The following is a 24095-nucleotide window of genomic DNA, read 5'->3' as shown; positions in this document are numbered from 1 at the left end:
TCGTCCAAAGCCCTCTTGAACGAGCAGCGTTCTTAAGGATTTGAGTGTTGTTAAGAAACACGACTGCTAAACATCCCGCTGCGTAAACACTCGTTACTCTTAACAAAAGCAAACACAAAACCTGTACATTAGGCACTGCTGGGATTTGAATCCAGGATCTCCTGTTTACTAGACAGGCGCTTTGACCAACTAAGCCACAGCGCCAACGCTGAATTAGAGGCAAGACGTTTTTGCACACAGAGACCAAAAAAAGACAGCAAGTCTTAAAATGGCAAGCAAAGAGGTTGTTTAACTCTATTTGTCGCACTATTCATTACGCCTCAAAGCTATACAATTTTATAATTCATTCCGGTGAGCTCTATAAAACAAGCACACGCACCACCTGGACTAAGGCGCTGCTGGGACTTGAGCCCAGGATCTCCTGTTTACAAGGCAGGCGCTTTCACCAACTAAGCCACAGCGCCACAGAAATTCGAAGTAAGAGACATTTGCCCTATAACAAAAATCGAAGAAGAAAAAATAATACACAACAAAAACCAGCATGTCAGGATGCAGCTAATGCTGACAAGCCGGACGCGGTCTTTTAGAGTCTGGATGATCATGTCTCAAGCCTGACCATGTCATCCAAACCCAGAGTCAGCTCGGAAAATGGAAATCAGGACAAACATATGCTATCGGCCATTGAAAGAGTTTCAGATCAGAAGGCCACTCTCCCATAATCTGAGGGAAAGGTGCAGTTTGGATTTGAACCTAGCACCTGCTGTTCCCAAGACAGGTGCTCTGGCCAACTTAGTCTTAACACTAAAAGAAAAAACCTCTCGATACGATACTTCCAAACGCAGTTTCATCTAAGACAGTGGGGGGGAAGCAAAATTTACTGTGCTTTCTACTCAGTTACTTTGCACATGCATAAAGAGGCTCTTGTACGACAAATCCAAAAGGCGTGATCTCAACAATAGGTGGCAGTTACTTTTCCCCAAAACCACAGGTAGCCGACGAGTTATTCCTCAAGCCCACTAGGCCCTACACCGTTTTCTAATCTCCCTTATTTAAAACAGCTCAATTAAGTCATCGGCTTTATTGTAGAGTACCCCTAGTATCTGAGCCTGCACTGCGCAATGAAAGAAAGAAGCAAAACGGGATGGACAGATGCCTAAAATGTTAGAAACGCACCACACCTTAAGTCAGTGAAGAAAAAGAGCAAAGCTTGCGAATCAGGTTGGACTCAAACCCACAACCTTTGAATGGCTCAGCTCACAGCCTAGAAGTCCAATGCGCTATCCATTGCGCCACAGAGCCTAAGTGCTCTGCTTCCTCTAGAACTGTTGGACAGAAAGCACTTTTTAGTACTCTCTGGCCCATAAAAGAACAGCCAACTGCAGACAAGGCACTGCTGGAATTCAAAGCCAGGATCTCCTGTTTACTAGACAGGCACTTTGACCAACTAAGCCACAGCGCCAAACGACCTTGACACAGGCTAAATGTTTAATTCCAAAAAAAAAAAAAACTAACAACGGTAGCGCTGCATGTGGGAATGTCTGGACTTGAAATATTAAAGTCCAATTGGTTAGGCATTACCACACTATGCTATATAAAGGCATCGTCCAAAGCCCTCTTGAACGAGCAGCGTTCTTAAGGATTTGAGTGTTGTTAAGAAACCGACTGCTAAACATCCCGCTGCGTAAGCACTCGTTACTCTTAACAAAAGCAAACACAAAACCTGTACATTAGGCACTGCAGGGATTTGAACCCAGGATCTCCTGTTTACTAGACAGGTGCTTTGACCAACTAAGCCACAGCGCCAACACTGAATAGGAGGCAAGACGTTTTTGCACACAGAGACCAAAAAAATACAGCAAGTCTTAAAATGGCAAGCAAAGAGGTTGTTTAACTCTATTTGTCGCACTATTCATTACGCCTCAAAGCTATACAATTTTATAATTCATTCCGGTGAGCTCTATAAAACAAGCACACGCACCACCTGGACTAAGGCGCTGCTGGGATTTGAGCCCAGGATCTCGTGTTTACAAGACAGGCGTTTTGACCAGCTAAGCCACAGCGCCACAGAAATTCGCAGTAAGAGACATTTGCCCGATAACAAAAATCAAGAAGAAAAAATAATACACAACAAAAACCAGCATGTCAGGATGCAGAAAAAGCTGACAAGCCGGACGCGGTCTTTTAGAGTCTGGATGATCATGTCTCAAGCCTGACCATGTCATCCAAACCCAGAGTCAGCTCGGAAAATGGAAATCAGGACAAACATATGCTATCGGCCATTGAAAGAGTTTCAGATCAGAAAGCCACTCTCCCATAATCTGAGGGAAAGGTGCAGTTTGGATTTGAACATAGCACCTGCTGTTCCCAAGACAGGTGCTCTGGCCAACTTAGTCTTAACACTAAAAGAAAAAACCTCTGGATACGATACTTCCAAACGCAGTTTCATCTAAGACAGTGGGGGGGAAGCAAAATTTACTGTGCTTTCTACTCAGTTACTTTGCACATGCATAAAGAGGCTCTTGTACGACAAATCCAAAAGGCGTGATCTCAACAATAGGTGGCAGTTACTTTTCCCCAAAACCACAGGTTGCCGACGAGTCATTCCTCAAGCCCACTAGGCCCTACACCGTTTTCTAATCTCCCTTATTTAAAACAGCTCAATTAAGTCATCGGCTTTATTGTAGAGTACCCCTAGTATCTGAGCCTGCACTGCGCAATGAAAGAAAGAAGCAAAACGGGATGGACAGATGCCTAAAATGTTAGAAACGCACCACACCTTAAGTCAGTGAAGAAAAAGAGCAGAGCTTGCGACTCTGGTGGGACTCGAACCCACAACCTTTGAATGGCTCACCTCACAGCCTAGAAGTCCAATGCGCTATCCATTGCGCCACAGAGCCTAAGTGCTCTGCTTCCTCTAGAACTGTCGCACAGAAAGCACTTTTTAGTACTCTCTGGCCCATGAAAGAACAGCCAACTGCAGACAAGGCACTGCTGGAATTCAAAGCCAGGATCTCCTGTTTACTAGACAGGCACTTTGACCAACTAAGCCACAGCGGCAAACGACCTTGACACAGGCTAAATGTTTAATTCCAAAAAAAAAAAAAAAAACTAACAACGGCAGCGCTGCATGTGGGAATGTCTGGACTTGAAATATTAAAGTCCAATTGGTTAGGCATTACCACACTATGCTATATAAAGGCATCGTCCAAAGCCCTCTTGAACGAGCAGCGTTCTTAAGGATTTGAGTGTTGTTAAGAAACACGACTGCTAAACATCCCGCTGCGTAAACACTCGTTACTCTTAACAAAAGCAAACACAAAACCTGTACATTAGGCACTGCTGGGATTTGAATCCAGGATCTCCTGTTTACTAGACAGGCGCTTTGACCAACTAAGCCACAGCGCCAACGCTGAATTGGAGGCAAGACGTTTTTGCACACAGAGACCAAAAAAAGACAGCAAGTCTTAAAATGGCAAGCAAAGAGGTTGTTTAACCCTATTTGTCGCACTATTCATTACGCCTCAAAGCTATACAATTTTATAATTCATTCCGGTGAGCTCTATAAAACAAGCACACGCACCACCTGGACTAATACGCTGCTGGGCTTTGAGCCCAGGATCTCCTGTTTACAAGACAGGCGCTTTCACCAGCTAAGCCACAGCGCCACAGATATTCGTAGTAAGAGACATTTGCCCGATAACAAAAATCGAAGAAGAAAAAATAATACACAACAAAAACCGGCATGTCAGGATGCAGCAAATGCTGACAAGCCGGACGCGGTCTTTTAGAGTCTGGATGATCATGTCTCAAGCCTGACCATGTCATCCAAACCCAGAGTCAGCTCGGAAAATGGAAATCAGGACAAACATATGCTATCGGCCATTGAAAGAGTTTCAGATCAGAAAGCCACTCTCCCATAATCTGAGGGAAAGGTGCAGTTTGGATTTGAACCTAGCACCTGCTGTTCCCAAGACAGGTGCTCTGGCCAACTTAGTCTTAACACTAAAAGAAAAAACCTCTGGATACGATACTTCCAAACGCAGTTTCATCTAAGACAGTGGGGGGGAAGCAAAATTTACTGTGCTTTCTACTCAGTTACTTTGCACATGCATAAAGAGGCTCTTGTACGACAAATCCAAAAGGCGTGATCTCAACAATAGGTGGCAGTTACTTTTCCCCAAAACCACAGGTTGCCGACGAGTCATTCCTCAAGCCCACTAGGCCCTACACCGTTTTCTAATCTCCCTTATTTAAAACAGCTCAATTAAGTCATCGGCTTTATTGTAGAGTACCCCTAGTATCTGAGCCTGCACTGCGCAATGAAAGAAAGAAGCAAAACGGGATGGACAGATGCCTAAAATGTTAGAAACGCACCACACCTTAAGTCAGTGAAGAAAAAGAGCAAAGCTTGCGAATCAGGTGGGACTCAAACCCACAACCTTTGAATGGCTCAGCTCACAGCCTAGAAGTCCAATGCGCTATCCATTGCGCCACAGAGCCTAAGTGCTCTGCTTCCTCTAGAACTGTCGCACAGAAAGCACTTTTTAGTACTCTCTGGCCCATGAAAGAACAGCCAACTGCAGACAAGGCACTGCTGGAATTCAAAGCCAGGATCTCCTGTTTACTAGACAGGCACTTTGACCAACTAAGCCACAGCGGCAAACGACCTTGACACAGGCTAAATGTTTAATTCCAAAAAAAAAAAAAAAAACTAACAACGGCAGCGCTGCATGTGGGAATGTCTGGACTTGAAATATTAAAGTCCAATTGGTTAGGCATTACCACACTATGCTATATAAAGGCATCGTCCAAAGCCCTCTTGAACGAGCAGCGTTCTTAAGGATTTGAGTGTTGTTAAGAAACACGACTGCTAAACATCCCGCTGCGTAAACACTCGTTACTCTTAACAAAAGCAAACACAAAACCTGTACATTAGGCACTGCTGGGATTTGAATCCAGGATCTCCTGTTTACTAGACAGGCGCTTTGACCAACTAAGCCACAGCGCCAACGCTGAATTGGAGGCAAGACGTTTTTGCACACAGAGACCAAAAAAAGACAGCAAGTCTTAAAATGGCAAGCAAAGAGGTTGTTTAACTCTATTTGTCGCACTATTCATTACGCCTCAAAGCTATACAATTTTATAATTCATTCCGGTGAGCTCTATAAAACAAGCACACGCACCACCTGGACTAAGGCGCTGCTGGGACTTGAGCCCAGGATCTCCTGTTTACAAGGCAGGCGCTTTCACCAACTAAGCCACAGCGCCACAGAAATTCGTAGTAAGAGACATTTGCCCGATAACAAAAATCGAAGAAGAAAAAATAATACACAACAAAAACCAGCATGTCAGGATGCAGCAAATGCTGACAAGCCGGACGCGGTCTTTTAGAGTCTGGATGATCATGTCTCAAGCCTGACCATGTCATCCAAACCCAGAGTCAGCTCGGAAAATGGAAATCAGGACAAACATATGCTATCGGCCATTGAAAGAGTTTCAGATCAGAAGGCCACTCTCCCATAATCTGAGGGAAAGGTGCAGTTTGGATTTGAACCTAGCACCTGCTGTTCCCAAGACAGGTGCTCTGGCCAACTTAGTCTTAACACTAAAAGAAAAAACCTCTCGATACGATACTTCCAAACGCAGTTTCATCTAAGACAGTGGGGGGGAAGCAAAATTTACTGTGCTTTCTACTCAGTTACTTTGCACATGCATAAAGAGGCTCTTGTACGACAAATCCAAAAGGCGTGATCTCAACAATAGGTGGCAGTTACTTTTCCCCAAAACCACAGGTAGCCGACGAGTCATTCCTCAAGCCCACTAGGCCCTACACCGTTTTCTAATCTCCCTTATTTAAAACAGCTCAATTAAGTCATCGGCTTTATTGTAGAGTACCCCTAGTATCTGAGCCTGCACTGCGCAATGAAAGAAAGAAGCAAAACGGGATGGACAGATGCCTAAAATGTTAGAAACGCACCACACCTTAAGTCAGTGAAGAAAAAGAGCAAAGCTTGCGAATCAGGTTGGACTCAAACCCACAACCTTTGAATGGCTCAGCTCACAGCCTAGAAGTCCAATGCGCTATCCATTGCGCCACAGAGCCTAAGTGCTCTGCTTCCTCTAGAACTGTTGGACAGAAAGCACTTTTTAGTACTCTCTGGCCCATAAAAGAACAGCCAACTGCAGACAAGGCACTGCTGGAATTCAAAGCCAGGATCTCCTGTTTACTAGACAGGCACTTTGACCAACTAAGCCACAGCGCCAAACGACCTTGACACAGGCTAAATGTTTAATTCCAAAAAAAAAAAAAAACTAACAACGGTAGCGCTGCATGTGGGAATGTCTGGACTTGAAATATTAAAGTCCAATTGGTTAGGCATTACCACACTATGCTATATAAAGGCATCGTCCAAAGCCCTCTTGAACGAGCAGCGTTCTTAAGGATTTGAGTGTTGTTAAGAAACCGACTGCTAAACATCCCGCTGCGTAAGCACTCGTTACTCTTAACAAAAGCAAACACAAAACCTGTACATTAGGCACTGCAGGGATTTGAACCCAGGATCTCCTGTTTACTAGACAGGTGCTTTGACCAACTAAGCCACAGCGCCAACGCTGAATAGGAGGCAAGACGTTTTTGCACACAGAGACCAAAAAAATACAGCAAGTCTTAAAATGGCAAGCAAAGAGGTTGTTTAACTCTATTTGTCGCACTATTCATTACGCCTCAAAGCTATACAATTTTATAATTCATTCCGGTGAGCTCTATAAAACAAGCACACGCACCACCTGGACTAAGGCGCTGCTGGGATTTGAGCCCAGGATCTCGTGTTTACAAGACAGGCGTTTTGACCAGCTAAGCCACAGCGCCACAGAAGTTCGCAGTAAGAGACATTTGCCCGATAACAAAAATCAAGAAGAAAAAATAATACACAACAAAAACCAGCATGTCAGGATGCAGAAAAAGCTGACAAGCCGGACGCGGTCTTTTAGAGTCTGGATGATCATGTCTCAAGCCTGACCATGTCATCCAAACCCAGAGTCAGCTCGGAAAATGGAAATCAGGACAAACATATGCTATCGGCCATTGAAAGAGTTTCAGATCAGAAAGCCACTCTCCCATAATCTGAGGGAAAGGTGCAGTTTGGATTTGAACATAGCACCTGCTGTTCCCAAGACAGGTGCTCTGGCCAACTTAGTCTTAACACTAAAAGAAAAAACCTCTGGATACGATACTTCCAAACGCAGTTTCATCTAAGACAGTGGGGGGGAAGCAAAATTTACTGTGCTTTCTACTCAGTTACTTTGCACATGCATAAAGAGGCTCTTGTACGACAAATCCAAAAGGCGTGATCTCAACAATAGGTGGCAGTTACTTTTCCCCAAAACCACAGGTTGCCGACGAGTCATTCCTCAAGCCCACTAGGCCCTACACCGTTTTCTAATCTCCCTTATTTAAAACAGCTCAATTAAGTCATCGGCTTTATTGTAGAGTACCCCTAGTATCTGAGCCTGCACTGCGCAATGAAAGAAAGAAGCAAAACGGGATGGACAGATGCCTAAAATGTTAGAAACGCACCACACCTTAAGTCAGTGAAGAAAAAGAGCAGAGCTTGCGACTCTGGTGGGACTCAAACCCACAACCTTTGAATGGCTCAGCTCACAGCCTAGAAGTCCAATGCGCTATCCATTGCGCCACAGAGCCTAAGTGCTCTGCTTCCTCTAGAACTGTCGCACAGAAAGCACTTTTTAGTACTCTCTGGCCCATGAAAGAACAGCCAACTGCAGACAAGGCACTGCTGGAATTCAAAGCCAGGATCTCCTGTTTACTAGACAGGCACTTTGACCAACTAAGCCACAGCGGCAAACGACCTTGACACAGGCTAAATGTTTAATTCCAAAAAAAAAAAAAAAACTAACAACGGCAGCGCTGCATGTGGGAATGTCTGGACTTGAAATATTAAAGTCCAATTGGTTAGGCATTACCACACTATGCTATATAAAGGCATCGTCCAAAGCCCTCTTGAACGAGCAGCGTTCTTAAGGATTTGAGTGTTGTTAAGAAACACGACTGCTAAACATCCCGCTGCGTAAACACTCGTTACTCTTAACAAAAGCAAACACAAAACCTGTACATTAGGCACTGCTGGGATTTGAATCCAGGATCTCCTGTTTACTAGACAGGCGCTTTGACCAACTAAGCCACAGCGCCAACGCTGAATTGGAGGCAAGACGTTTTTGCACACAGAGACCAAAAAAAGACAGCAAGTCTTAAAATGGCAAGCAAAGAGGTTGTTTAACCCTATTTGTCGCACTATTCATTACGCCTCAAAGCTATACAATTTTATAATTCATTCCGGTGAGCTCTATAAAACAAGCACACGCACCACCTGGACTAATACGCTGCTGGGCTTTGAGCCCAGGATCTCCTGTTTACAAGACAGGCGCTTTCACCAGCTAAGCCACAGCGCCACAGATATTCGTAGTAAGAGACATTTGCCCGATAACAAAAATCGAAGAAGAAAAAATAATACACAACAAAAACCGGCATGTCAGGATGCAGCAAATGCTGACAAGCCGGACGCGGTCTTTTAGAGTCTGGATGATCATGTCTCAAGCCTGACCATGTCATCCAAACCCAGAGTCAGCTCGGAAAATGGAAATCAGGACAAACATATGCTATCGGCCATTGAAAGAGTTTCAGATCAGAAAGCCACTCTCCCATAATCTGAGGGAAAGGTGCAGTTTGGATTTGAACCTAGCACCTGCTGTTCCCAAGACAGGTGCTCTGGCCAACTTAGTCTTAACACTAAAAGAAAAAACCTCTGGATACGATACTTCCAAACGCAGTTTCATCTAAGACAGTGGGGGGGAAGCAAAATTTACTGTGCTTTCTACTCAGTTACTTTGCACATGCATAAAGAGGCTCTTGTACGACAAATCCAAAAGGCGTGATCTCAACAATAGGTGGCAGTTACTTTTCCCCAAAACCACAGGTTGCCGACGAGTCATTCCTCAAGCCCACTAGGCCCTACACCGTTTTCTAATCTCCCTTATTTAAAACAGCTCAATTAAGTCATCGGCTTTATTGTAGAGTACCCCTAGTATCTGAGCCTGCACTGCGCAATGAAAGAAAGAAGCAAAACGGGATGGACAGATGCCTAAAATGTTAGAAACGCACCACACCTTAAGTCAGTGAAGATAAAGAGCAAAGCTTGCGACTCTGGTGGGACTCGAACCCACAACCTTTGAATGGCTCAGCTCACAGCCTAGAAGTCCAATGCACTATCCATTGCGCCACAGAGCCTAAGTGCTCTGCTTCCTCTAGAACTGTCGCACAGAAAGCACTTTTTAGTACTCTCTGGCCCATGAAAGAACAGCCAACTGCGGACAAGGCACTGCTGGAATTCAAAGCCAGGATCTCCTGTTTACTAGACAGGCACTTTGACCAACTAAGCCACAGCGGCAAACGACCTTGACACAGGCTAAATGTTTAATTCCAAAAAAAAAAAAAAAAACTAACAACGGTAGCGCTGCATGTGGGAATGTCTGGACTTGAAATATTAAAGTCCAATTGGTTAGGCATTACCACACTATGCTATATAAAGGCATCGTCCAAAGCCCTCTTGAACGAGCAGCGTTCTTAAGGATTTGAGTGTTGTTAAGAAACCGACTGCTAAACATCCCGCTGCGTAAACACTCGTTACTCTTAACAAAAGCAAACACAAAACCTGTACATTAGGCACTGCTGGGATTTGAATCCAGGATCTCCTGTTTACTAGACAGGCGCTTTGACCAACTAAGCCACAGCGCCAACGCTGAATAGGAGGCAAGACGTTTTTGCACACAGAGACCAAAAAAAGACAGCAAGTCTTAAAATGGCAAGCAAAGAGGTTGTTTAACTCTATTTGTCGCACTATTCATTACGCCTCAAAGCTATACAATTTTATAATTCATTCCGGTGAGCTCTATAAAACAAGCACACGCACCACCTGGACTAAGGCGCTGCTGGGATTTGAGCCCAGAATCTCCTGTTTACAAGACAGGCGCTTTGACCAGCTAAGCCACAGCGCCACAGAAATTCGCAGTAAGAGACATTTGCCCGATAACAAAAATCAAGAAGAAAAAATAATACACAACAAAAACCAGCATGTCAGGATGCAGAAAATGCTGACAAGCCGGACGCGGTCTTTTAGAGTCTGGATGATCATGTCTCAAGCCTGACCATGTCATCCAAACCCAGAGTCAGCTCGGAAAATGGAAATCAGGACAAACATATGCTATCGGCCATTGAAAGAGTTTCAGATCAGAAGGCCACTCTCCCATAATCTGAGGGAAAGGTGCAGTTTGGATTTGAACCTAGCACCTGCTGTTCCCAAGACAGGTGCTCTGGCCAACTTAGTCTTAACACTAAAAGAAAAAACCTCTGGATACGATACTTCCAAACGCAGTTTCATCTAAGACAGTGGGGGGGAAGCAAAATTTACTGTGCTTTCTACTCAGTTACTTTGCACATGCATAAAGAGGCTCTTGTACGACAAATCCAAAAGGCGTGATCTCAACAATAGGTGGCAGTTACTTTTCCCCAAAACCACAGGTTGCCGACGAGTCATTCCTCAAGCCCACTAGGCCCTACACCGTTTTCTAATCTCCCTTATTTAAAACAGCTCAATTAAGTCATCGGCTTTATTGTAGAGTACCCCTAGTATCTGAGCCTGCACTGCGCAATGAAAGAAAGAAGCAAAACGGGATGGACAGATGCCTAAAATGTTAGAAACGCACCACACCTTAAGTCAGTGAAGAAAAAGAGCAAAGCTTGCGAATCAGGTGGGACTCAAACCCACAATCTTTGAATGGCTCAGCTCACAGCCTAGAAGTCCAATGCGCTATCCATTGCGCCACAGAGCCTAAGTGCTCTGCTTCCTCTAGAACTGTTGGACAGAAAGCACTTTTTAGTACTCTCTGGCCCATGAAAGAACAGCCAACTGCGGACAAGGCACTGCTGGAATTCAAAGCCAGGATCTCCTGTTTACTAGACAGGCACTTTGACCAACTAAGCCACAGCACCAAACGACCTTGACACAGGCTAAATGTTTAATTCCAAAAAAAAAAAAAAAAACTAACAACGGTAGCGCTGCATGTGGGAATGTCTGGACTTGAAATATTAAAGTCCAATTGGTTAGGCATTACCACACTATGCTATATAAAGGCATCGTCCAAAGCCCTCTTGAACGAGCAGCGTTCTTAAGGATTTGAGTGTTGTTAAGAAACCGACTGCTAAACATCCCGCTGCGTAAACACTCGTTACTCTTAACAAAAGCAAACACAAAACCTGTACATTAGGCACTGCTGGGATTTGAACCCAGGATCTCCTGTTTACTAGACAGGCGCTTTGACCAACTAAGCCACAGCGCCAACGCTGAATAGGAGGCAAGACGTTTTTGCACACAGAGACCAAAAAAAGACAGCAAGTCTTAAAATGGCAAGCAAAGAGGTTGTTTAACTCTATTTGTCGCACTATTCATTACGCCTCAAAGCTATACAATTTTATAATTCATTCCGGTGAGCTCTATAAAACAAGCACACGCACCACCTGGACTAAGGCGCTGCTGGGATTTGAGCCCAGGATCTCCTGTTTACAAGACAGGCATTTTGACCAGCTAAGCCACAGCGCCACAGAAATTCGCAGTAACAGACATTTGCCCGATAACAAAAATCAAGAAGAAAAAATAATACACAACTAAAACCAGCATGTCAGGATGCAGAAAATGCTGACAAGCCGGACGCGGTCTTTTAGAGTCTGGATGATCATGTCTCAAGCCTGACCATGTCATCCAAACCCAGAGTCAGCTCGGAAAATGGAAATCAGGACAAACATATGCTATCGGCCATTGAAAGAGTTTCAGATCAGAAAGCCACTCTCCCATAATCTGAGGGAAAGGTGCAGTTTGGATTTGAACCTAGCACCTGCTGTTCCCAAGACAGGTGCTCTGGCCAACTTAGTCTTAACACTAAAAGAAAAAACCTCTGGATACGATACTTCCAAACGCAGTTTCATCTAAGACAGTGGGGGGGAAGCAAAATTTACTGTGCTTTCTACTCAGTTACTTTGCACATGCATAAAGAGGCTCTTGTACGACAAATCCAAAAGGCGTGATCTCAACAATAGGTGGCAGTTACTTTTCCCCAAAACCACAGGTTGCCGACGAGTCATTCCTCAAGCCCACTAGGCCCTACACCGTTTTCTAATCTCCCTTATTTAAAACAGCTCAATTAAGTCATCGGCTTTATTGTAGAGTACCCCTAGTATCTGAGCCTGCACTGCGCAATGAAAGAAAGAAGCAAAACGGGATGGACAGATGCCTAAAATATTAGAAACGCACCACACCTTAAGTCAGTGAAGAAAAAGAGCAAAGCTTGCGAATCAGGTGGGACTCGAACCCACAACCTTTGAATGGCTCAGCTCACAGCCTAGAAGTCCAATGCGCTATCCATTGCGCCACAGAGCCTAAGTGCTCTGCTTCCTCTAGAACTGTCACACAGAAAGCACTTTTTAGTACTCTCTGGCCCATGAAAGAACAGCCAACTGCGGACAAGGCACTGCTGGAATTCAAAGCCAGGATCTCCTGTTTACTAAACAGGCACTTTGACCAACTAAGCCACAGCGGCAAACGACCTTGACACAGGCTAAATGTTTAATTCCAAAAAAAAAAAAAAACTAACAACGGCAGCGCTGCATGTGGGAATGTCTGGACTTGAAATATTAAAGTCCAATTGGTTAGGCATTACCACACTATGCTATATAAAGGCATCGTCCAAAGCCCTCTTGAACGAGCAGCGTTCTTAAGGATTTGAGTGTTGTTAAGAAACACGACTGCTAAACATCCCGCTGCGTAAACACTCGTTACTCTTAACAAAAGCAAACACAAAACCTGTACATTAGGCACTGCTGGGATTTGAATCCAGGATCTCCTGTTTACTAGACAGGCGCTTTGACCAACTAAGCCACAGCGCCAACGCTGAATTGGAGGCAAGACGTTTTTGCACACAGAGACCAAAAAAAGACAGCAAGTCTTAAAATGGCAAGCAAAGAGGTTGTTTAACTCTATTTGTCGCACTATTCATTACGCCTCAAAGCTATACAATTTTATAATTCATTCCGGTGAGCTCTATAAAACAAGCACACGCACCACCGGGACTAAGGCGCTGCTGAGATTTGAGCCCAGGATCTCCTGTTTACACGACAGGCGCTTTCACCAGCTAAGCCACAGCGCCACAGATATTCGCAGTAAGAGACATTTGCCCGATAACAAAAATCGAAGAAGAAAAAATAATACACAACAAAAACCAGCATGTCAGGATGCAGCAAATGCTGACAAGCCGGACGCGGTCTTTTAGAGTCTGGATGATCATGTCTCAAGCCTGACCATGTCATCCAAACCCAGAGTCAGCTCGGAAAATGGAAATCAGGACAAACATATGCTATCGGCCATTGAAAGAGTTTCAGATCAGAAAGCCACTCTCCCATAATCTGAGGGAAAGGTGCAGTTTGGATTTGAACCTAGCACCTGCTGTTCCCAAGACAGGTGCTCTGGCCAACTTAGTCTTAACACTAAAAGAAAAAACCTCTGGATACGATACTTCCAAACGCAGTTTCATCTAAGACAGTGGGGGGGAAGCAAAATTTACTGTGCTTTCTACTCAGTTACTTTGCACATGCATAAAGAGGCTCTTGTACGACAAATCCAAAAGGCGTGATCTCAACAATAGGTGGCAGTTACTTTTCCCCAAAACCACAGGTTGCCGACGAGTCATTCCTCAAGCCCACTAGGCCCTACACCATTTCTAATCTCCCTTATTTAAAACAGCTCAATTAAGTCATCGGCTATATTGTAGAGTACCCCTAGTATCTGAGCCTGCACTGCGCAATGAAAGAAAGAAGCAAAACGGGATGGACAGATGCCTAAAATGTTAGAAACGCACCACACCTTAAGTCAGTGAAGAAAAAGAGCAAAGCTTGCGAATCAGGTGGGACTCAAACCCACAACCTTTGAATGGCTCAGCTCACAGCCTAGAAGTCCAATGCGCTATCCATTGCACCACAGAGCCTAAGTGCTCTGCTTCCTCTAGAACTGTTGGACAGAAAGCACTTTTTAGTACTCTCTGGCCCATAAAAGAACAGCCAACTGCGGACAAGGCACTGCTGGAATTCAAAGCCAGGATCTCTTGTTTACTAGACAGGCACTTTGACCAACTAAGCCACAGCGCCAAACGACCTTGACACAGGCTAAATGTTTAATTCCAAAAAAAAAAAAAAACTAACAACGGTAGCGCTGCATGTGGGAATGTCTGGACTTGAAATATTAAAGTCCAATTGGTTAGGCATTACCACACTATGCTATATAAAGGCATCGTCCAAAGCCCTCTTGAACGAGCAGCGTTCTTAAGGATTTGAGTGTTGTTAAGAAACCGACTGCTAAACATCCCGCTGCATAAACACTCGTTACTCTTAACAAAAGCAAACACAAAACCTGTACATTAGGCACTGCTGGGATTTGAATCCAGGATCTCCTGTTTACTAGACAGGCGCTTTGACCAACTAAGCCACAGCGCCAACGCTGAATAGGAGGCAAGACGTTTTTGCACACAGAGACCAAAAAAAGACAGCAAGTCTTAAAATGGCAAGCAAAGAGGTTGTTTAACTCTATTTGTCGCACTATTCATTACGCCTCAAAGCTATACAATTTTATAATTCATTCCGGTGAGCTCTATAAAACAAGCACACGCACCACCTGGAATAAGGCGCTGCTGGGATTTGAGCCCAGGATCTCCTGTTTACAAGACAGGCGCTTTGACCAGCTAAGCCACAGCGCCACAGAAATCTGCAGTAACAGACATTTGCCCGATAACAAAAATCAAGAAGAAAAAATAATACACAACAAAAACCAGCATGTCAGGATGCAGAAAATGCTGACAAGCCGGACGCGGTCTTTTAGAGTCTGGATGATCATGTCTCAAGCCTGACCATGTCATCCAAACCCAGAGTCAGCTCGGAAAATGGAAATCAGGACAAATATATGCTATTGGCCATTGAAAGAGTTTCAGATCAGAAGGCCACTCTCCCATAATCTGAGGGAAAGGTGCAGTTTGGATTTGAACCTAGCACCTGCTGTTCCCAAGACAGGTGCTCTGGCCAACTTAGTCTTAACACTAAAAGAAAAAACCTCTGGATACGATACTTCCAAACGCAGTTTCATCTAAGACAGTGGGGGGGAAGCAAAATTTACTGTGCTTTCTACTCAGTTACTTTGCACATGCATAAAGAGGCTCTTGTACGACAAATCCAAAAGGCGTGATCTCAACAATAGGTGGCAGTTACTTTTCCCCAAAACCACAGGTTGCCGACGAGTCATTCCTCAAGCCCACTAGGCCCTACACTGTTTTCTAATCTCCCTTATTTAAAACAGCTCAATTAAGTCATCGGCTTTATTGTAGAGTACCCCTAGTATCTGAGCCTGCACTGCGCAATGAAAGAAAGAAGCAAAACGGGATGGACAGATGCCTAAAATATTAGAAACGCACCACACCTTAAGTCAGTGAAGAAAAAGAGCAAAGCTTGCGACTCTGGTGGGACTCGAACCCACAACCTTTGAATGGCTCAGCTCACAGCCTAGAAGTCCAATGCGCTATCCATTGCGCCACAGAGCCTAAGTGCTCTGCTTCCTCTAGAACTGTCACACAGAAAGCACTTTTTAGTACTCTCTGGCCCATGAAAGAACAGCCAACTGCGGACAAGGCACTGCTGGAATTCAAAGCCAGGATCTCCTGTTTACTAGACAGGCACTTTGACCAACTAAGCCACAGCGCCAAACGACCTTGACACAAGCTAAATGTTTAATTCCAAAAAAAAAAAAAAAACTAACAACGGTAGAGCTGCATGTGGGAATGTCTGGACTTGAAATATTAAAGTCCAATTGGTTAGGCATTACCACACTATGCTATATAAAGGCATCGTCCAAAGCCCTCTTGAACGAGCAGCGTTCTTAAGGATTTGAGTGTTGTTAAGAAACCGACTGCTAAACATCCCGCTGCGTAAACACTCGTTACTCTTAACAAAAGCAAACACAAAACCTGTACATTAGGCACTGCTGGGATTTGAACCCAGGATCTCCTGTTTACTAGACAGGCGCTTTGACCAACTAAGCCACAGCTCCAACGCTGAATAGGAGGCAAGACGTTTTTGCTCACAGAGACCAAAAAAAGACAGCAAGTCTTAAAATGGCAAGCAAAGAGGTTGTTTAACTCTATTTGTCGCACTATTCATTACGCCTCAAAGCTATACAATTTTATAATTCATTCCGGTGAGCTCTATAAAACAAGCACACGCACCACCTGGACTAAGGCGCTGCTGGGATTTGAGCCCAGGATCTCGTGTTTACAAGACAGGCGTTTTGACCAGCTAAGCCACAGAGCCACAGAAGTTCGCAGTAAGAGACATTTGCCCGATAACAAAAATCAAGAAGAAAAAATAATACACAACAAAAACCAGCATGTCAGGATGCAGAAAAAGCTGACAAGCCGGACGCGGTCTTTTAGAGTCTGGATGATCATGTCTCAAGCCTGACCATGTCATCCAAACCCAGAGTCAGCTCGGAAAATGGAAATCAGGACAAACATATGCTATCGGCCATTGAAAGAGTTTCAGATCAGAAAGCCACTCTCCCATAATCTGAGGGAAAGGTGCAGTTTGGATTTGAACATAGCACCTGCTGTTCCCAAGACAGGTGCTCTGGCCAACTTAGTCTTAACACTAAAAGAAAAAACCTCTGGATACGATACTTCCAAACGCAGTTTCATCTAAGACAGTGGGGGGGAAGCAAAATTTACTGTGCTTTCTACTCAGTTACTTTGCACATGCATAAAGAGGCTCTTGTACGACAAATCCAAAAGGCGTGATCTCAACAATAGGTGGCAGTTACTTTTCCCCAAAACCACAGGTTGCCGACGAGTCATTCCTCAAGCCCACTAGGCCCTACACCGTTTTCTAATCTCCCTTATTTAAAACAGCTCAATTAAGTCATCGGCTTTATTGTAGAGTACCCCTAGTATCTGAGCCTGCACTGCGCAATGAAAGAAAGAAGCAAAACGGGATGGACAGATGCCTAAAATGTTAGAAACGCACCACACCTTAAGTCAGTGAAGAAAAAGAGCAAAGCTTGCGACTCTGGTGGGACTCTAACCCACAACCTTTGAATAGCTCAGCTCACAGCCTAGAAGTCCAATGCGCTATCCATTGCGCCACAGAGCCTAAGTGCTCTGTTTCCTTTAGAACTGTCGGACAGAAAGCACTTTTTAGTACTCTCTGGCCCATGAAAGAACAGCAAACTGCAGACAAGGCACTGCTGGAATTCAAAGCCAGGATCTCCTGTTTACTAGACAGGCACTTTGACCAACTAAGCCACAGCGCCAAACGACCTTGACACAGGCTAAATGTTTAATTCCAAAAAATAAAAAAAAAACTAACAACGGTAGCGCTGCATGTGGGAATGTCTGGACTTAAAATATTAAAGTCCAATTGGTTAGGCATTACCACACTATGCTATATAAAGGCATCGTCCAAAGCCTTCTTGAACGAGCAGCGTTCTTAAGGATTTGAGTGTTGTTAAGAAACCGACTGCTAAACATCCCGCTGCGTAAACACTCGTTACTCTTAACAAAAGCAAACACAAAACCTGTACATTAGGCACTGCTGGAATTCAAAGCCAGGATCTCTTGTTTACTAGACAGGCACTTTGACCAACTAAGCCACAGCGCCAAACGACCTTGACACAGGCTAAATGTTTAATTCCAAAAAAAAAAAAAAACTAACAACGGTAGCGCTGCATGTGGGAATGTCTGGACTTGAAATATTAAAGTCCAATTGGTTAGGCATTACCACACTATGCTATATAAAGGCATCGTCCAAAGCCCTCTTGAACGAGCAGCGTTCTTAAGGATTTGAGTGTTGTTAAGAAACCGACTGCTAAACATCCCGCTGCATAAACACTCGTTACTCTTAACAAAAGCAAACACAAAACCTGTACATTAGGCACTGCTGGGATTTGAACCCAGGATCTCCTGTTTACTAGACAGGCACAGCGCCAACGCTGTTTAGGAGGCAAGACGTTTTTGCACACAGAGACCAAAAAAAGACAGCAAGTCTTAAAATGGCAAGCAAAGAGGTTGTTTAACTCTATTTGTCGCACTATTCATTACGCCTCAAAGCTATACAATTTTATAATTCATTGAGCTCTATAAAACAAGCACAAGTACCACCTGGACTAAGGCGCTGCTGGGATTTGAGCCCAGGATCTCCTGTTTACAAGACAGGCGCTTTGACCAGCTAAGCCACAGCGCCACAGAAATTCGTAGTAAGAGACATTTGCCCGATAACAAAAATCAAGAAGAAAAAATAATACACAACAAAAACCAGCATGTCAGGATGCAGAAAATGCTGACAAGCCGGACGCGGTCTTTTAGAGTCTGGATGATCATGTCTCAAGCCTGACCATGTCATCCAAACCCAGAGTCAGCTCGGAAAATGGAAATCAGGACAAACATATGCTATCGGCCATTGAAAGAGTTTCAGATCAGAAAGCCACTCTCCCATAATCTGAGGGAAAGGTGCAGTTTGGATTTGAACCTAGCACCTGCTGTTCCCAAGACAGGTGCTCTGGCCAACTTAGTCTTAACACTAAAAGAAAAAACCTCTGGATACGATACTTCCAAACGCAGTTTCATCTAAGACAGTGGGGGGGAAGCAAAATTTACTGTGCTTTCTACTCAGTTACTTTGCACATGCATAAAGAGGCTCTTGTACGACAAATCCAAAAGGCGTGATCTCAACAATAGGTGGCAGTTACTTTTCCCCAAAACCACAGGTTGCCTACGAGTCATTCCTCAAGCCCACTAGGCCCTACACCGTTTTCTAATCTCCCTTATTTAAAACAGCTCAATTAAGTCATCGGCTTTATTGTAGAGTACCCCTAGTATCTGAGCCTGCACTGCGCAATGAAAGAAAGAAGCAAAACGGGATGGACAGATGCCTAAAATGTTAGAAACGCACCACACCTTAAGTCAGTGAAGAAAAAGAGCAAAGCTTGCGACTCTGGTGGGACTTGAACCCACAACCTTTGAATGACTCAGCTCACAGCCTAGAAGTCCAGTGCGCTATCCATTGCGCCACAGAGCCTTTGAGTCATTCCTCAAGCCCTCTAGGCCCTACACCGTTTTCTAATCTCTCTTATTTAAAACAGCTCAATTTAGTCATCGGCTTTATTGTAGAGTACCCCTAGTATCTGAAAACTCTTTAAATGCCTTCTCTAACATGTACTTGCTACGTGGGATGGTTGAGGCATGTGTCTTGCGTCTGTTGTCAAACCACTTGGCTCTGTGTTTACATTGTGAAGAAAAAATAATACACAACAAAAAGCAGCATGTCAGGATGCAGCAAATGCTGACAAGCCGGACGCGGTCTTTTAGAGTCTGGATTATCATGTCTCAAGCCTGACCATGTCATCCAAACTGTTGGAATATCTATCTCTATTCCATGCGTGTTCAAGAGAAAAGGTCAGGAGAGGTTTTTTTTCAATGACAAAAATATTAGTAATTTATTAGATACAAATGAATAGTTCGATGACAGAGCTCTGGGTTATGTTACCCCAATGCAATACAAGAATTACATTCAAGAGGTTCGCAACTGACTTACATTTCCTGACTCCAGTATATATATACACAACTGATCTTAACAGGTGGAGTTTTGGTTTAACGTCACTTATCAGTCATTCTGCAGTCCTTTGGCTCTTTGCAACCCCTGGACATTACTTCCTCTTTCTGCAACCTTTCTCTGTATACCAGAACTGAACAATTACGTGCATCTTTAATATATTTCACAACTTCTACAAGCATCAGGACAACTTGTGACATGTCTAGACTATAGTTCTGGAACAAAGGCCCCCACCCTCAATTTATTCTTATTCTGCTTTTCCACTTGTCAGCAGTTCTTCTAAAAAGTATGCAGCACAGTAAAAAAGAGGAAGTTTGTCTGGTCAAGACATTTTATAATACAAAAGAGAAAGATTGATTAATCTGTTTTTAGTCTAAACATTTTTCCAATAAAAAATAATAAAAAGAATAAAAATAAAAATAAATTCCTTTTCTCCAACAATTCCCCTTTTCTGCTCCTCTCTGGAGCAGACAAAAACAAAATCAGATAATCAAATCCCCACAAAAATGTCCAATTGTCATTACTGCAGGCCTTTGCCTAAATCCCTGTTTTACCTCTTATTCAAAACAATCTTTAACATCCTAGTGCTTCTTCATTATGTTAAATTATGCCCAAAAACCCTTTTAACTCAATTTCTTTAACTTTTCTGGATTCAGTTTATAATTTTCACACTCTTGGTTCTCCTCTTCGGTGGTGCAGTCTCTTCCCTCTTGAAGTCACTCCGATATCTTCTTTTGCTAAGGATTATACTTACTATACTTGCTATACTCTTATTAACTTCCAATTATCCCATAATAAAAATGTTCCATTCTCATACACTTTATCAATAAAGGTAATTAATTTTTTCTTCTTCTTCTTCCCCACCAAAATTAAAATAAGAATGAGAATAATAAAAATGTAAATAAAATTTAAAAACTCAAACATTTAAAAAATAAAATCTGATCAAAAGGAAATGCACTCCCATTGAAAATCTCACAGTATGAATAAAATCTAAGATCAACTCTTGTGAAAAATTGATTGGAATTAGAAATTCAAAATTCTAACAACATAATTCAAATCAGCAATTCACTAATAAAAATTATAATCCCCCTGCTTAGTTCAGAGTGAATTTCAACATTTTTAAGTCATTATTGAACCAAAATTACAATTGAGATTTAGGATGAAAAATCAACAGCTTCAAAGTAGGATTAAACTTACCAATTATTAAAATGAAAAGTTCAGAACTAAATCATAACAAGGTTATTAAACTAACAACTCAGACTTGTCACCAAATTTTAAAACCAAAATTGAAACATATTTAAACTAGAGATTTTTTCTCTCAATGTCTTAAAATAGGAAAATCAATAACACAACAATGTGATTAAAATAAAATAAAAATCTTATGAATCTCTGCAAACAAAAGGTTCAAAAACAACAATGGCTTAAAATAAAAATCTTAAATGTCTTCAAATTAAAGATTTAAAAACAACAATGGCTCAAACAAAAATAATCTTTAAAAATGTGTTCAAATAAAAGAATTTTAAAATCGTCTTCAAATAAAAGAATCTTAAACTCATAAGAATGTGTTTAAAATAAAATAATCTTAAAAATGTCTTAAAAGATTCAAAAAGCATCTTAAAATACAAGATTTTTGCATTGAAAATGAAAAATATAAAAGCATTGAATGTCTTAAAATAAAAGATTATGAAAAAACATACAAATGTCTTAAAATAATAGAACATTAGAAAGGTATTAAAATAAAAGATAAAAAGCATAAAAAATTCTTAAAATAAAGTATAATAAAAAAACATTAAGAATGTCTTCCCATAAAAGATAAAAAAAATATATGTCTAAAATAAAAGAATAAAAATAATTCAAAAAATTCCAAAAAACTAACGTGTGTAAAATAAAATAATTTTAAAATGTAATTGTGTTTCATTTTATTTTTTTTCAATTTTCTCCAATCTAATTGGTCCAATTCATTCATTCATTCATTCATTCATTCATTCATTCATTCATTCATTTTCTTTAAGGCTTAGTTCCTTTATTAATCTGGGGTCACCACAGTCAGTAAAATGAACCGCCAACTTATCCAACATATGTTTTACACAGCGAATGCCCTTCCAGCTGCAACCCATCTCCGGGAAACGTCCATACACACTTAATCACACACTTTCTGTCAGATTGTCATATGCTAGTAAATCAGTCTTATTTTCTCTTTCTATTCTAGAATTTAACATGGTTTTTGGTTCCCTTTTTTGTGTTGGCCTGTATCTAATTGGCCTCATGCATTGGTGGTGCAGCGTGTTCAGCTCCTACACCAATACATGCTTACACACTCCAATTAGATATCAGATATCCCCTTTTTGTGTTTTATCCCCCTTTCGGCCTGGGCCTAGCTCCAGGCCGTTTTTACACCCCTATGTTAACTTTCAAGTTACTCCGGCCAGCCTCACACCTTCAGCAACCTGTTTAGAAAAGTCTGAAGTAAAGTTGTTAATTTGTCAAATTCTAATCTCTACATAAGTAATCCACTGCACGTCCAAGCTGCACCAGGTCCCCAAAACTGCAGTCCTGTAAACAATGCAAAAGTGATTAATTCCATTGTTTTGTTCCATAATGAACTAATACCCCTCAACATGATTTTTATCCAATTCAGTTTGGTCTGTGCACAGAATTTTGCCAATTGTGTTTAAATTTGTATCAATTTTTTCTACCTTTCCCTGTAATTATTAGTCTTACACCATCCCTAAATTCATGCTTCCGGCCCATTACTTGCTGCAATTTAAAATATTCATTATTTCAGTGTTTATCATTATCCAATCTAATTCTTACTCAACATCTATTTGTTTCTAAATCTTAGTCTTTCATTAAACACTTCATTACTGTCTGACTGTCCTCTTTGCTTGCTGGCCACTCCTCTAGCCATTCACTATAGCTGTCAATCATGACTAGCAGATATATTTTTATTCACCTGTTCTCCCTTATCTAGATAATCAATTATAACCTCACCCTCATTCTTCTCTTGCAGTTTCTGATATCTCTAAATATAATTAAAGTCTATAATTCATATTAGTCTTATTACCATGTGTTATACATTCACCAGTTTACAGTTATTTGAAATGGCTTATTTATTTAGTGATCTGACTTTTCCTAATATTGAGGCATGTCATCTAATCACCTATAATTTTTACTTCCTTTAAATCTATTTCCATGGAAATGTCATAACACCTATTTCATTTTAATCAATTAGGTGTCTATTCTTTTTCTGAGAGTAAAATTTCATCAACATGCTTAATCATCACCACTCTCTCTGATAATTCAAAAATCAATCACTTTACATTTTTTATCAGTATGACCATATTTCTGCATACACTATTAACCTCAGCTTTAAAATCTATTCTCCTTAATTGCTTCTAAATCATAAATTAAACACAATCTTCCTTTGTTTGTTGCTTTCTTGTAAAATTGTATTAAAATTAAATTAGTCACATCTATGTTTGTAACTCAGATAAAATTTAGCTTAAATAAAATTTCTAAAACAGATTCCCTATGATCTTGTCTAGGTGTTTCTATTAATTGCTCAACGACAAACTACCTCTTCACTACGCTGGCTAATTTTATAATCCTCCATTTAAGTATTTCACTAATAATCAATCAGTTTTTGAATTTGACACTAAATTTGATAATTCGTTTTCTCAACTATTTATTACTTAGTTTCTTCTAATCATTTTTATGATTTTCTTTTGGCTACTAATTAGTTCTACATCATTTCGGTTCAACTAGTTGCCCATACAATCTTGATATACTTTTATAAGCTAACTAAAAATCACTACATTTTCTCATCCGTTTCTTTCAGCTGTATTTTGACTTCATCATTAAACTTCTTCACATGGTTACATGTGAAAGAAAATCTGTTTTCTTACATGTTACTATGTAATATGTGTACTAGGCATAAAGAAATGGCAGTACAGGCAGTCTTGTAGTCGTGGCCGAGGGGTTAAGGCGATGGACTTGAAATCCATTGGGGTCTCCCCGCGCAGGTTCGAATCCTGCCGACTACGTCCTCCCCCTTTTTAAAATTGCAGCAGTCGTCAATTGTTTGCATTTCCATTGTTTCTCGGGAAAAGCGTTGTGCTGGTAGGAGGAGAAAAACAACAGAGTGTTCTCACTGAAGAGGAAGGGGCTTATCACAGGGAGGAACATACCACACATGGATCGCAACGGCTGTTTCATAGCTCGCCGTGATCGTATAGTGGTCAGTACTCTGCGTTGTGGCCGCAGCAACCCCGGTTCGAATCCGGGTCATGGCAGGTTTTTCAAGGTGACATTGGTGTCACACTGTGTGTTGCCA

The 24095-nt window shown here is 42.0% G+C and overlaps 14 non-coding genes across 14 annotated transcripts; 2 read left to right on the top strand and 12 right to left on the bottom strand.

The window, feature by feature from the left end:
• Nucleotides 1-390: 390 nt before the first annotated feature.
• Nucleotides 391-464, bottom strand: trnat-ugu (transfer RNA threonine (anticodon UGU)). Its single transcript has one exon. It is a non-coding gene; the product is annotated as a tRNA-Thr (tRNA).
• Nucleotides 465-2808: 2344 nt separating this feature from the next.
• Nucleotides 2809-2897, bottom strand: trnar-ucu (transfer RNA arginine (anticodon UCU)). Its single transcript is given in 2 exon segments — nucleotides 2809-2844; nucleotides 2861-2897. It is a non-coding gene; the product is annotated as a tRNA-Arg (tRNA).
• A 2297-nt stretch (nucleotides 2898-5194) lies between these two features.
• On the bottom strand, nucleotides 5195-5268 carry trnat-ugu (transfer RNA threonine (anticodon UGU)). The gene has a single exon. It is a non-coding gene; the product is annotated as a tRNA-Thr (tRNA).
• A 2345-nt stretch (nucleotides 5269-7613) lies between these two features.
• trnar-ucu (transfer RNA arginine (anticodon UCU)) lies at nucleotides 7614-7702 on the bottom strand. The gene is given in 2 exon segments: nucleotides 7614-7649; nucleotides 7666-7702. It is a non-coding gene; the product is annotated as a tRNA-Arg (tRNA).
• A 1513-nt stretch (nucleotides 7703-9215) lies between these two features.
• Nucleotides 9216-9304, bottom strand: trnar-ucu (transfer RNA arginine (anticodon UCU)). Its single transcript is given in 2 exon segments — nucleotides 9216-9251; nucleotides 9268-9304. It is a non-coding gene; the product is annotated as a tRNA-Arg (tRNA).
• Nucleotides 9305-9997: 693 nt separating this feature from the next.
• trnat-ugu (transfer RNA threonine (anticodon UGU)) lies at nucleotides 9998-10071 on the bottom strand. The gene has a single exon. It is a non-coding gene; the product is annotated as a tRNA-Thr (tRNA).
• A 1267-nt stretch (nucleotides 10072-11338) lies between these two features.
• Nucleotides 11339-11412, bottom strand: trnat-agu (transfer RNA threonine (anticodon AGU)). Its single transcript has one exon. It is a non-coding gene; the product is annotated as a tRNA-Thr (tRNA).
• Nucleotides 11413-14797: 3385 nt separating this feature from the next.
• trnat-ugu (transfer RNA threonine (anticodon UGU)) lies at nucleotides 14798-14871 on the bottom strand. Its single transcript has one exon. It is a non-coding gene; the product is annotated as a tRNA-Thr (tRNA).
• Nucleotides 14872-15616: 745 nt separating this feature from the next.
• trnar-ucu (transfer RNA arginine (anticodon UCU)) lies at nucleotides 15617-15705 on the bottom strand. Its single transcript is given in 2 exon segments — nucleotides 15617-15652; nucleotides 15669-15705. It is a non-coding gene; the product is annotated as a tRNA-Arg (tRNA).
• Nucleotides 15706-17216: 1511 nt separating this feature from the next.
• trnar-ucu (transfer RNA arginine (anticodon UCU)) lies at nucleotides 17217-17305 on the bottom strand. Its single transcript is given in 2 exon segments — nucleotides 17217-17252; nucleotides 17269-17305. It is a non-coding gene; the product is annotated as a tRNA-Arg (tRNA).
• Nucleotides 17306-18320: 1015 nt separating this feature from the next.
• trnat-ugu (transfer RNA threonine (anticodon UGU)) lies at nucleotides 18321-18394 on the bottom strand. The gene has a single exon. It is a non-coding gene; the product is annotated as a tRNA-Thr (tRNA).
• Nucleotides 18395-19139: 745 nt separating this feature from the next.
• trnar-ucu (transfer RNA arginine (anticodon UCU)) lies at nucleotides 19140-19228 on the bottom strand. Its single transcript is given in 2 exon segments — nucleotides 19140-19175; nucleotides 19192-19228. It is a non-coding gene; the product is annotated as a tRNA-Arg (tRNA).
• Nucleotides 19229-23723: 4495 nt separating this feature from the next.
• Nucleotides 23724-23805, top strand: trnas-uga (transfer RNA serine (anticodon UGA)). The gene has a single exon. It is a non-coding gene; the product is annotated as a tRNA-Ser (tRNA).
• A 177-nt stretch (nucleotides 23806-23982) lies between these two features.
• trnah-gug (transfer RNA histidin (anticodon GUG)) lies at nucleotides 23983-24054 on the top strand. The gene has a single exon. It is a non-coding gene; the product is annotated as a tRNA-His (tRNA).
• Nucleotides 24055-24095: the final 41 nt, after the last annotated feature.

This window comes from Danio rerio, chromosome 4, assembly GCF_052040795.2.
Source record: "Danio rerio strain M-AB ecotype USA chromosome 4, GRCz13ab, whole genome shotgun sequence".
Taxonomy (NCBI): Eukaryota; Metazoa; Chordata; class Actinopteri; order Cypriniformes; family Danionidae; genus Danio; species Danio rerio.
The sequence above is the reverse complement of the archived record's forward strand: the minus strand, read 5'-3'. Positions and strand labels throughout refer to the sequence as shown.